The 13,049-nt window shown below is 42.0% G+C and overlaps 1 long non-coding RNA gene across 1 annotated transcript; it reads right to left on the bottom strand.

The window, feature by feature from the left end:
* Positions 1-10,902: 10,902 nt before the first annotated feature.
* Positions 10,903-12,105, bottom strand: LOC123098130 (uncharacterized). The gene is made up of 2 exons (XR_006447656.1): positions 11,405-12,105; positions 10,903-11,298 (listed from the first exon to the last, which is right to left on the bottom strand). It is a non-coding gene; the product is annotated as an uncharacterized lncRNA (long non-coding RNA).
* Positions 12,106-13,049: the final 944 nt, after the last annotated feature.

The following is a 13,049-nucleotide window of genomic DNA, read 5'->3' as shown; positions in this document are numbered from 1 at the left end:
AAGAAGTCGCCTCGCCGCCCCGCCGGCTCCTTCGTCCTGACACCGGCACGCTCGTCAGACGCTGCCAGGGAAGCCAGCTGGTATGAGGGCGGCGCGACTCCCGTCGCCGGTCGACTCCTTTGTCAACGCCCACAAGTTGTTCGACAGTTTGCCAAGGTACAAAATGGACTCTGCTGACGAGTTCTTTTTCAACAATTTCCTTTGCTACTCTGACGATTCCTCGTCCGATGATGAGGAGGAGATCTTTGCTGCCGTGTTGGTCCATCACCGCCTCAATAGCCAGCAGCCGTTGTTCCGTGGCTCCATTCCGGGGCACCTTCTGGCGTTGAATCGCAACCGAGAGAGCGGGCATTTCCTTCTTTGGAAGGACTACTTTGACACAACGAACCCGTTGTTCAAACATCAAAAATTCCGCCACCATTTCGGTATGAGTAGGCATCTTTTCAACCGTATTAGAGAGGGGGTGGTCAGCTGTGATGACTATTTCGAGTGCAAAGAGGATGCCCTTGGAAAGATTGGCTTTTCCTCTTATCAGAAATTTACTGCAGCCGTCCGAATGCTTGCATACAGAGTGCCCGGTGATCTCATTGACGAGTACGTCCATATGAGCGAGTCTACATGCCTAGACTCCATGTACAAGTTCTGCATGGCTGTGATTGGTGTGTTTGGCCCTGAGTACTCAAGAGAGCCGACTCCTCAAGATACAGCCCGCTTGTTGGCGATGAATGCCAACAGGGGCTTCTCAGGGATGCTTGGCAGCATAGACTGCATGCACTGGGAGTGGAAGAACTGCCCTTCTACTTGGCAAGGGCAGTATAAGGGCCATGTCAGGGCTTGTACTATCATACTTGATGCCATAGCATCTCAAGATCTATGGATCTGACACTCTTTCTTCGGCATGGCCGGATCACACAATGAGATCAATGTGCTTCAATGCTCTCCGGTGTTTGCAAGGCTTGTCGAAGGCAACAACCCACCGGTGAATGTTACCATCAACGGCCACAACTACAACAAAGGATACTACCTAGGTGACGACATCTATCCTCAATGGACCACTATCGTGAAGACAATCCGCGACCCTGTTGGAGAGAAGAGGAAAAGATTCACCCAAGAGCAAGAGAGTGCTAGGAAGGACATTGAGCGTCCCTTTGATGTTTTGCAATCTCGATGGGGCATCGTTTGGTATACTGTTAGGACTTGGAGCACGAAGAAGTTGTGAGAGGTGATGACTGCTTGTGTGATCATGCACAATATGATCATAGAATATGAGAGTCCGGAACATATCTACGATCAAGGGTTTCAGTTTCAGGATGAGAATGTTGTGCCTAAGCATGGAGCAGTGGCAACGTTTGAACAGTTCACCCAATTCATCATGAAATGCGTGATTGGGAAACTCACACGCAACTGCAAAATGATTTGGTCGAGCATATGTGTACTCATGTTAGAAACCAATAGATGTATCCTTTTTATTTGGCTTGTAAAACTATGTGAGAACAATTTAATTTATATTCGGGCTTGTAAAACTATGCTTCCTTGTGAAACTATATATTTGCTTGTGAAATATGCAAAGTGTTCATTGAAAATGAAGGCCAGCCGGCCACGCCGGCAAATATGGGTCGATGTTTTGAGCGCACTGTCAACCCATATTAAAAAAAGGGCGGACAACGAGCGGGCGGTCGACCCAAACGGACAAAAAGCGGACAGATGCGCCGTCTGTTTGGGTCGGCGCGTTGGAGTTTGCTACCTCTTGAGCACTGCGTTGGTTTTCCCTTGAAGAGGAAAGGGTGATGCGGCAAAGTAGCGTAAGTATTTCCCTCAGTTTTTGAGAACCAAGGTATCAATCCAGTAGGAGGCTACACGCAAGTCCCTCGCACCTACACAAACAAATAAATCCTCGCAACCAACGCGATAAGGGGTTGTCAATCCCTACACGGTCACTTACGAGAGTGAGATCTGATAGATATGATAAGATAATATTTTTGGTATTTTTATGATAAAGATGCAAAGTAAAATAGAAGGAAAATAAAAGGCAACGGAAATAGCTTGTTGATGGGAGATTAATATGATGAAAAATAGACCCGGGGGCCATAGGTTTCACTAGTGGCTTCTCTCAAGAGCATAAGTATTTTACGGTGGGTGAACAAATTACTGTTGAGCAATTGACAGAATTGAGCATAGTTATGAGAATATCTAGGTATGATCATGTATATAGGCATCACGTCCGAGACAAGTAGACCGACTCCTGCCTGCATCTACTACTATTACTCCACACATCGACCGCTATCCAGCATGCATCTAAAGTATTAAGTTCATAAGAACAGAGTAACGCTTTAAGCAAGATGACATGATGTAGAGGGATAAATTCATGCAATATGATAAAAACCCCATCTTGTTATCCTCGATGGCAACAATACAATACGTGCCTTGCTGCCCCTACTGTCACTGGGAAAGGACACCGCAAGATTGAACCCAAAGCTAAGCACTTCTCCCATTGCAAGAAAGATCAATCTAGTAGGCCAAACCAAACTGATAATTCGAAGAGACTTGCAAAGATAACCAATCATACATAAAAGAATTCAGAAGATTCAAATATTGTTCATAGATAAACTTGATCATAAACCCACAATTCATCGGTCTCAACAAACACACCGCAAAAGAAGATTACATCGAATAGATCTCCACGAGAGAGGGGGAGAACATTGTATTGAGATCCAAAAAGAGAGAAGAAGCCATCTAGCTAATAACTATGGACCCGAAGGTCTGAGGTAAACTACTCACACTTCATCGGAGAGGCTATGGTGTTGATGTAGAAGCCCTCCATGATGGATGCCCCCTCCGGCGGAGCTCCGGAACAGGCCCCAAGATGGGATCTCGTGGGTACAGAAGGTTGCGGCGGTGGAATTAGGTTTTTGGCTCCGTATCTGATCGTTTGGGGGTACGTAGGTATATATAGGAGGAAGGAGTACGTCGGTGGAGCAACATGGGGCCCACGAGGGTGGAGGGCGCGCCCAGGGGGGTAGGCGCGCCCCCTACCTCGTGGCTTCCTGCTTGTTTCTTGACGTAGGGTCCAAGTCCTCTGGATCATGTTCGTTCCGAAAATCACGTTCCCGAAGGTTTCATTCCGTTTGGACTCCGTTTGATATTCTTTTTCTGCGAAACTCTGAAATAGGCAAAAAAACAGCAATTCTGGGCTGGGCCTCCGGTTAATAGGTTAGTCCTAAAAATAATATAAAAGTGGATAATAAAGCCCAATAATGTCCAAAATAGAAGATAATATAGCATGGAGCAATCAAAAATTTATAGATACGTTGGAGATGTATCAAGCATCCCCAAGCTTAATTCCTGCTCGTCCTCGAGTAGGTAAATGATAAAAACAGAATTTTTGATGCGGAATGCTACTTGGCATAATTTCAATGTAATTCTTCTTAATTGTGGTATGAATATTCAGATCCGAAAGATTCAAGATAAAAGTTCATATTGACATAAAAATAATAATATTCAAGCATACTAACTAAGCAATTATGTCTTCTCAAAATAACATGGCCAAAGAAAGTTATCGCTACAAAATCATATAGTCTGGCTATGCTCTACCTTCACCACACAAAATATTTAAATCATGCACAACCCCGATGACAAGCCAAGCAATTGTTTCATACTTTTGACGTTCTCAAACTTTTTCAATCTTCACGCAATACATGAGCGTGAGCCATGGACATAGCACTATATGTGGAATAGAATGGTGGTTGTGGAGAAGACAAAAAGGAGAAGATAGTCTCACATCAACTAGGCGTATCAACGGGCTATGGAGATGCCCATCAATAGATATCAATGTGAGTGAGTAGGGATTGCCATGCAACGGATGCACTAGAGCTATAAGTATATGAAAGCTCAACAAAAGAAACTAAGTGGGTGTGCATCCAACTCGCTTGCTCACGAAGACCTAGGGCATTTTGAGGAAGCCCATCATTGGAATATACAAGCCAAGTTCTATAATGAAAAATTCCCACTAGTATATGAAAGTGATATCATAGGAGACTCTCTATCATGAAGATCATGGTGCTACTTTGAAGCACAAGTGTGGTAAAAGGATAGTAACATTGTCCCTTCTCTCTTTTTCTCTCATTTTTTTTTGGCCTTTTTTCTTTTTATGGCCTCTTTTTTTCGTCCGGAGTCTCATCCCGACTTGTGGGGGAATCATAGTCTCCATCATCCTTTCCTCACTTGGGACAATGCTCTAAAAATGATGATCATCACACTTTTATTTTCTTACAACTCAACAATTACAACTCAACAATTACAACTCGATACTTAGAACAAAATATGACTCTATATGAATGCCTCCGGCGGTGTACCGGGATATGCAATGAATCAAGAGTGACATGTATGAAAGAATTATGAACGGTGTCTTTGCCACAAATACAATGTCAACTACATGATCATGCAAAGCATATGACAATGATGAAGCGTGTCATAATAAACGAAACGGTGGTATGTTGCATGGCAATATATCTCGGAATGGCTATGAAAATGCCATGATAGGTAGGTATGGTGGCTGTTTTGAGGAAGGTATATGGTGGGTGTATAATACCGGCGAAAAGTGTGCGGTATTAGAGAGGCTAGCAATGGTGGAAGGAAGAAGGGTGCGTATAATCCATGGACTCAACATTAGTCATAAAGAACTCAATATGCAAAAATCTACAAGGTATCAAAGCAAAGTATTACGCGCATGCTCCTAGGGGGATAGATTGGTAGGAAAAGACCATCGCTCGTCCCCGACCGCCACTCATAAAGAGGACAATCAATAAATAAATCATGCTCCGACTTCATCACATAACGGTTCACCATACGTGCATGCTACGGGAATCACAAACTTTAACACAAGTATTTCTCAAATTCAAAACTACTCAACTAGCATGACTCTAATATCACCATCTTCATATCTCAAAACAATTATCAAGCATCAAACTTCTCATAGTATTCAACACACTCATAAGAATTTTTCTTTTACTAATCTTGTATGCCTATTATTGTTAAAGCAAACTACCATGCTGTTTTGTAGGACTCTCAAAATAATTTAAGTGAAGCATGAGAGAACAATAGTTTCTATAAAACAAAATTATCACTGTGCTCTAAAAGATATAAGTGAAGTACTAGAGCAAAAACTATATAACTCAAACGATATAAGTGAAGCACATAGAGTATTCTAATAATTTCCGAATCATGTGTGACTCTCTCAAAAGGTGTGTACAGCAAGGATGATTGTGGTAAACTAAAAAGCAAAGACTCAAATCATACAAGACGCTCCAAGCAAAACACATATCATGTGGTGAATAAAAATATAGCTCCAAGTAAAGTTACCGATGGAAGTGGACGAAAGAGGGGATGCCTTCCGGGGCATCCCCAAGCTTTGGCTTTTTGGTGTCCTTGGTTTATCTTGGGGGTGCCATGGGTATCCCCAAGCTTAGGCTCTTTCCACTCCTTGTTCCATAATCCATCAAATCTTTCACCCAAAACTTGAAAACTTCACAACACAAAACTTAGCAGAAAATCTCGTGAGCTCCGTTAGCGAAAGAAAATAAAAGACCACTTCAAGGTACTGTAATGAACTCATTCTTTATTTATATTGGTGTTAAACCTACTGTATTCCAACTTCGCTATGGTTTATAAAATCTTTTACTAACCATAGATTCATCAAAATAAGCAAACAACACACGAAAAACAGAATCTGTCAAAAACAGAAAAGTCTGTAATAATCTGTAACTAACGCAAATTTCTAGAACTCCAAAAAATTAGCCAAAATAGGAAGACCTAGGAAATTTGTTTATTGATCAGCAGCAATTGGAATCAATATTTTATCACGTTCTGGTGATTTTTAATAATTATTTTCGTGAACATAAAGTTTCTGGAATTTTCTGCAAGATCAAATAACTATCATCCAAGAAGATCCTATAGGTTTAACTTGGCACAAACCCTAACTAAAACATAAAAACACATCTAACCAGAGGCTAGAACAAAAATTTATTCCTAGACAGAAGCAAAAAGCAAAAAATTAAAAATAAAATTGGGTTGCCTCCCAACAAGCGCTATCGTTTAACGCCCCTAGCTAGGCATAAAAGCAAGGATAGATCTAGGTAGTGCCATAGTAATAGGATAGATCATTAAAACTCATTTCGTATTCTCTACGTTCAGCAGCAAGTTTTCTTTGAGGCAAGCAAAAGTAATCAAAAGGGCTAAATTTAATGGGACAAAAGTCCCCAAGATCAATTTTAGGAGGTATAGGTTCCTCCTTTGGCCCTTCGTATTGCACAACCAATGCATCATTATAAGCACTCTTTTGACAGAACTTTGTAAGCCTATATTCGAGAGAATATCCTAGCTCGTTATTTCAAATAGCAAAATCATCATTAAGTTCAGAAATTCTATCAACTAGAATATTGGTAGGAACTTTTTTTCTAAGGTTTTCATTAAAAGCAACATAATCTAGAGATTGAAAACGCATTATTTCCTCTTGATCAAATAAGATAGTTTCTATGGGAGGACGTCCAGTGTCCACCCTATAATGCGCAAAAATTTCTTTGGCCTCTCTTATAATAAATCTGAATTCATGAGCCAAAAAGATAGTAGCGGCACGCTTAACAGAAGAATGCTCGATGTTAGAAAATTCTAGGAAAATCCTCTGTATGCAGGGATGCATGTGCATAAATTGTCTTTCAAGTTCAACTACAAGCATGGCAATAGCGTCCGCAAGACTACTAGTTCTATGAAGAATGGAACTTATACCCAGAGAAGGCAAAGCACCGGCACAAGTAAAGAAATCTTGAATAACTCCTTTTCCAATAATATTACCACTACCAATTCGAAATCTTTTTGTATATAAGATAGGGGGTTCTTCAGCAGAAGCATCAGAATTTTCCATGATATTATTATTGTCCATATCGACAATAATTTCCCCAATTTCAGACATAATGGCAGAAAGAGCAAGGGGCAAAAACGAAAGAAGAAGGCGAACGGAAAAGAGAGGGCGAATAAAACGGCAACGGTGAAGTGGGGGAGAGGAAAACAAGAGGCAAATGGCAAATAATGTAATGCGGGAGATAAGGGTTTGTGATGGGTACTTGGTATGTTGACTTTTGCGTAGACCTCCCCAGCAACGGCGCCAGAAATCCTTCTTGCTACCTCTTGAGCACTGCGTTGGTTTTCCCTTGAAGAGGAAAGGGTGATGCAGCAAAGTAGCGTAAGTATTTCCCTCAGTTTTTGAGAACCAAGGTATCAATCCAGTAGGAGGCTACACGCAAGTCCCTCGCACCTACACAAACAAATAAATCCTCGCAACCAACGCATAAGGGGTTGTCAATCCCTACACGGTCACTTACGAGAGTGAGATCTGATAGATATGATAGGATAATATTTTTGGTATTTTTATGATAAAGATGCAAAGTAAAATAAAACAAATAAAAAGGCAACGGAAATAACTAAGTGTTGGAAGATTAATATGATGGAAATAGACCCGGGGGCCATAGGTTTCACTAGTGGCTTCTCTCAAGAGCATAAGTATTTTACGGTGGGTGAACAAATTACTGTTGAGCAATTGACATAATTGAGCATAGTTATGAGAATATCTAGGTATGATCATGTATATAGGCATCACGTTCGAGACAAGTAGACCGACTCCTGCCTACATCTACTACTATTACTCCACACATCGACCGCTATCCAGCATGCATCTAGAGTTATTAAGTTCATAAGAACAGAGTAACGCTTTAAGCAAGATGACATGAGGTAGAGAGATAAATTCATGCAATGTGATAAAAACCCATCTTGTTATCCTCGATGGCAACAATACAATACGTGCCTTGCTGCCCCTACTGTCACTAGGAAAGGACACCGCAAGATTGAACCCAAAGCTAAGCACTTCTTCCATTGCAAGAAAAATCAATCTAGTAGGCCAAACCAAACTGATAATTCGAAGAGACTTGCAAAGATAACCAATCTTACATAAAATAATTCAGAAGATTCAAATATTGTTCATAGATAAACTTGATCATAAACCCACCCACGATTCATCGGTTTCAACAAACACACCGCAAAAGAAAAGTACATCGAATAGATCTCCACGAAAGAGGGGGAGAACATTGTATTGAGATCCAAAAAGAGAGAAGAAGCCATCTAGGTAATAACTATGGACCCGAAGGTCTAAGGTAAACTACTCACACTTCATCGGAGAGGCTATGGTGTTGATGTAGAAGCCCTCCATGATGGATGCCCCCTCCGGCGGAGCTCCGGAACAGGCCCCAAGATGGGATCTTGTGGGTACAGAAGGTTGCGGCGGTGGAATTAGGTTTTTGACTCCTGATCGTTTGGGGATACGTAGGTATATATAGGAGGAATGAGTACGTCGATGGAGCAACGTGGGGCCCACGAGGGTGGAGGGCGCGCCCCCCTACGTCGTGGCCTACTGCTTGATTTCTTGACGTAGGGTCTAAGTCCTCTGGATCATGTTCGTTTCGAAAATCACGTTTCCGAAGGTTTCATTCCGTTTGGACTCCGTTTGATATTCTTTTTCTGCGAAACCCTGAAATAGGCAAAAAAACAGCAATTCTGGGCTGGGCCTCCGGTTAATAGGTTAGTTTCAAAAATAATATAAAAATGGATAATAAAGCCCAATAATATCTAAAACAGAAGATAATATAGCATGAAGCAATTAAAAATTTATAGATACGTTGGAGACGTATTAGAGTTGCTCTCACATCACTAAATTTGCCATAAAAAAATTCAAAATTGCCATAAGTTCGTGTCACACATGTGTCACTTATGAGGGTCAAAAATAGGACCCCAATATGGCGCTGGGGAGACCCCCAGACCGAACGACTTGTTCGGGCGAAGCTAGGTATCGATCGAACAAAACATTTCGGGACGAGAGGAGTCCAGCCCGAACACCCAGCGTCCCTCCCGTACAGGCCTCTCTGTTGTGACTAATAAAAAAAGAAATGAAAAGCCCAGGATGACCCACTTCGTACTGCGACTAAAAAACATTTTTTAAGCTGTGAAAGAGAGCCCAGACTTTGCCATGCCATGGAAAAAATTACAACAAAAAAGGGGAAATTTGAGACCAGAAAATCCCAGTGATGCAAACCAAAAAATGTCATTCGTCTTTAACAAAACATATTTTGTCATGGACATAAAGATATTTCTTTATGCAATGGCATGAAAAAGTCATGGCAACTTGCATTGTATGTATAAATCCCTAGAAAAAGAGGTGTAAGCGTATTTTGCCATGTTGCCATGTCGATATAGGAAATTTAGCCATGGAAAATAAATATAAATTGCCATGGAAAAAATAAAGAGTAAAAAATGCCATGGCAATAAAAGTCAAAAATTGCCAAGGCGATTTAATTAAATTTGACATGGAAATATTGGTAATTTTGCCATTGCATATAAATGCGAAAGTTCCATGGCAAATAAAAGAGTAAAAATTGCCATGGGAATAATAGTTAAATATTTTCTATGTACATATGGGTAATTTAGCCATGGAAAAAATTGTAAAAATTGTCATGGCAAAATAAGATTAACAAATGCCATGGCAATAAAAGTTAAAAATGGCCATGCGATTTAGCTAAAAATAGCCATGCCAATAAACGGAAAATTGCAATGGCAAAAAAAGTTGAATTTATTGGCACGACGTTTTACTATATAGATGGAAGACAAACAAAAAATGTGGATTGAATATTGCCATTATGTAGAACAGAAAACAAAGTGTACCATATATTTTTTGGTGCTAATTGCCATGTTTCACAAAAGGAAAATGAGCCATGGTCCCATGAAAAAAGAAGACGATGGAATTTGACATGGCATCAGAAAGTAAAAAAAATGGGCATGATAGGAAAAAAAGACATGGTAATTGAAACAAAAGAGACATGGTAAAGTTGACATGGCAATAAAGAAGTAAATTTGGCCATGATACCAAAAAAAGAAAATTTGCATGGTATTTGAATTAAATTTGCCATGGTACTTGAAATAAATTTGGCATGGCAAGAAAAGTTTAATATTGTCATGGGGATTTAGGTAAATTTGCCATGGCAAACATAAATAGTAAAACTTGCCATGGGGATTAAAACTTTTATTGCCATGGCAAATAAATAGTAAAACTTGCCATGGCAATAAAAGTTTGATGTTGCCATGAGGATTTAGGTAAATTTGCCATGTTAACAAAGATCAAATAAATAGTAAAAACTTGCCATGGCAATAAAACTTAGATATTGCCATGGGGATTTAGATAAATTTGCCATGTTAATAAAAGGTAAATTTCCCATGGCAATAAAAGTTAAAAAGTTGTCATGGCGATTTAGGTAAATTCGCCATGTTAATAAAGGTGAAATAATTAGTAAAACTTGCCATGGCAATATTCGTCATTTTTTGTTGTTTTTGACAATTTAAAGAATTACAACGACAATTTAAAAAAATCAAATGTTGCCATGGCAAGAAAGCAATGAATTAGCCATGATCTCAGAACTAAATTTGCCATGATACGATAACTATATTGGCCATCTTCCAGGAAGAGTGTTTGTTATGATGTGTTAACTAAATTTGCCATGATCAATTAACTAAATGTTTGATGTTTGCATGGCAAAAAGTATAAGATTAGTTGCCATGGTCTACCAAAAAAAATGTCATGGTAGAAAACAGTAAAAACGCGCCATGATCCAAAAATCAAAAGTTGCCATGGCAAGAAAGCAATGAATTTTCCATGATACGAGAACTAAAATTTGCAATGATTCGATTAGTATATTTGCCATCTTCCAGGAAAATTTAAGAAAAGTTTTATAGTTAGAGGGCAAATTTAAGAAAAAATGTATAGTGAGACATGGCGATTTTGGAGGCAAAAAACGTACGTCGGAGTTGTAGTTGACAAGATGGAAACTGTGTCTATTCTCGAGGAATATCTTGCTAAATAAGATGTCAAATATATGTCTAATACAATGGTAACTATTTTAAGCAGAACCTCGGGTACACACCAAACTGAACTACTAACTTCAGTACATAGCTAAGCTAGCTAATTTATCACAACTTGACTCAGAAATCAGCTAGCAAAAAATATAACAGAATTTGAGACATGCCAAAGTGAATTAGAATCTGATGGTAACATTCAGGCTGCTTCAAAATTTGAGGAATCCACACATCAGTGCAAACAGGAGGAAGTAGTGTAAGGTACACAGATTACTGAATAGTTGCCCATGTGTTATTGATGATGGTTACAAACCAAAAGAAACGCCATAATTCTCTGAAGAATAATCTCCTCTTCTGTCCAGTAAAGCAACACTCACAATTTAGTCTTAATAAGCATGATTTATGCAGGTTTCCATGTAAGGATAGTGTTAGCAGAGTAGAGGCAACAGTAGATGCATACCTTCTAGGAAGGAGACGTTGACCAGGGGAGTCGACCTCTGGCGCCGACGGCCGCCTCATCACGGGCCGCGAAGTTCGAAACGCATCGTGATTGCCGAGCCCCAGGGATGCCACTAGGTTGGCCATGGTGGTTGTCTTCCCCACGCGCGCCGTCCTTGCGCAAGGTCAACAGAGCCACCCCGCACCGTTGGACCCTACAAATCCGGCGTCGATTCGCTGAACGAAGAGACCAGCGGACGGCGGCGACCAAGGCCACATCCACCAGAGTCTAGCGGGCCTCAGCGCCGCTGCCCCGCCCGCTTCCTCGCACTCCAGGCGCAACCACGCAGCTGCATCCGCGCCGTGCCCCAGCTGCCGAGTGCTCGCGCCGCGCCACCTCCGTCTGAGCCATATCCTCAGGCTCCCCGTTGGCGTCCACGACGAACTCCCACGGCGTCGGAGCCCCGCTGATCCGCGCTGGCTTGGGACTGGGAGTCGCCGCCTCCGCTCGCTTCATCGTCCTCGGCCAGCCACCACGCACCGCTGCCGTCACAACGCGCCTCCACCAGCTTCCTCATCCTTCGGCTGTTCGGCCGCCTGCTCCGCCGTGCCACAAGGCGAGTTGCGCTCCCCGTCGACGGCTGCTGTTGGCCCGAGGAGTAGCCAGGAGAGGAGTGGATAGGAGAATGGGGAAAGGCTAGTGCGGTGGAGTGAGAGCATCTCCAGCCGTTGGCCCCCAAAGAGGCATCAAAATCGCTGTCCGGCGGTGAGCCGGCCGTACAATCCGCACTGGGGCGATTAGGCATTCAGCCGTCGCCCCCAGGCGCCGATATTGGCCCAATTTTCGGCCCACTTTCGACGAATAAAGGCCCCATATGGACGAGAACCGGCCCATATTCGGCGTGGTTCATCGTGGCTCGGCGTTGAATTCTCAATATAAATATTTTTTTATCACATGGTTCATCACAGAAATTCAAATAGTTCAACAAAATAGTCCAACAACAAATAATTCAATATAAATTATATAGTTCAACAAATAAAAACTCATATTTCGTCACACGTCGAGCCCGGCATCGCCCTTGAGCCTCCATAGGTGCTCCACCAGATCCTGCTGCAGTTGATGATGCACCTGTGGGTCTCGGATCTCCTGACGCATATTGAGGTAGGCAGTCTAGGTTGCCGGTAGCTGGTGATCAACTTTGGCTAGAGGACCCTGCCTGTAGTATGGTTCAGTGTCAAACACTGGCTCTTCCTGCTCGCTCTCGATGATCATGTTGTGCAAGATGACACAGCAAGTCATGATCTCCCACATTTGATCTTTCGACCAGGTCTGAGCAGGGTACCGGACAACAGCAAATCGAGATTGGAGCACACCAAATGCCCGCTCGACATCCTTCCTGCAAGCCTCCTGCACCTTGGCAAAGTGGGACTTCTTGCCTCCTGGCATAGTGTTTGAGATAGTCTTCACAAATGTAGACCATCTCGGATAGATGCCATCAGCTAGGTAGTACCCCTTGTTGTAGTGCCGCCCATTGACCTCGAAGTTCACCGGAGGAGAATGACCTTCAACAAGCTTGGCAAAGACAGGGAGCACTGCAGCACGTTGATGTCATTGTGAGTTCCTGGCATACCAAAGAAGGAGTGCCAAATCCAGAGGTCCTGTGTGG

This window comes from Triticum aestivum, chromosome 4D, assembly GCF_018294505.1.
Source record: "Triticum aestivum cultivar Chinese Spring chromosome 4D, IWGSC CS RefSeq v2.1, whole genome shotgun sequence".
Taxonomy (NCBI): Eukaryota; Viridiplantae; Streptophyta; class Magnoliopsida; order Poales; family Poaceae; genus Triticum; species Triticum aestivum.
This window is presented reverse-complemented; position numbering and strand designations above follow the sequence as displayed.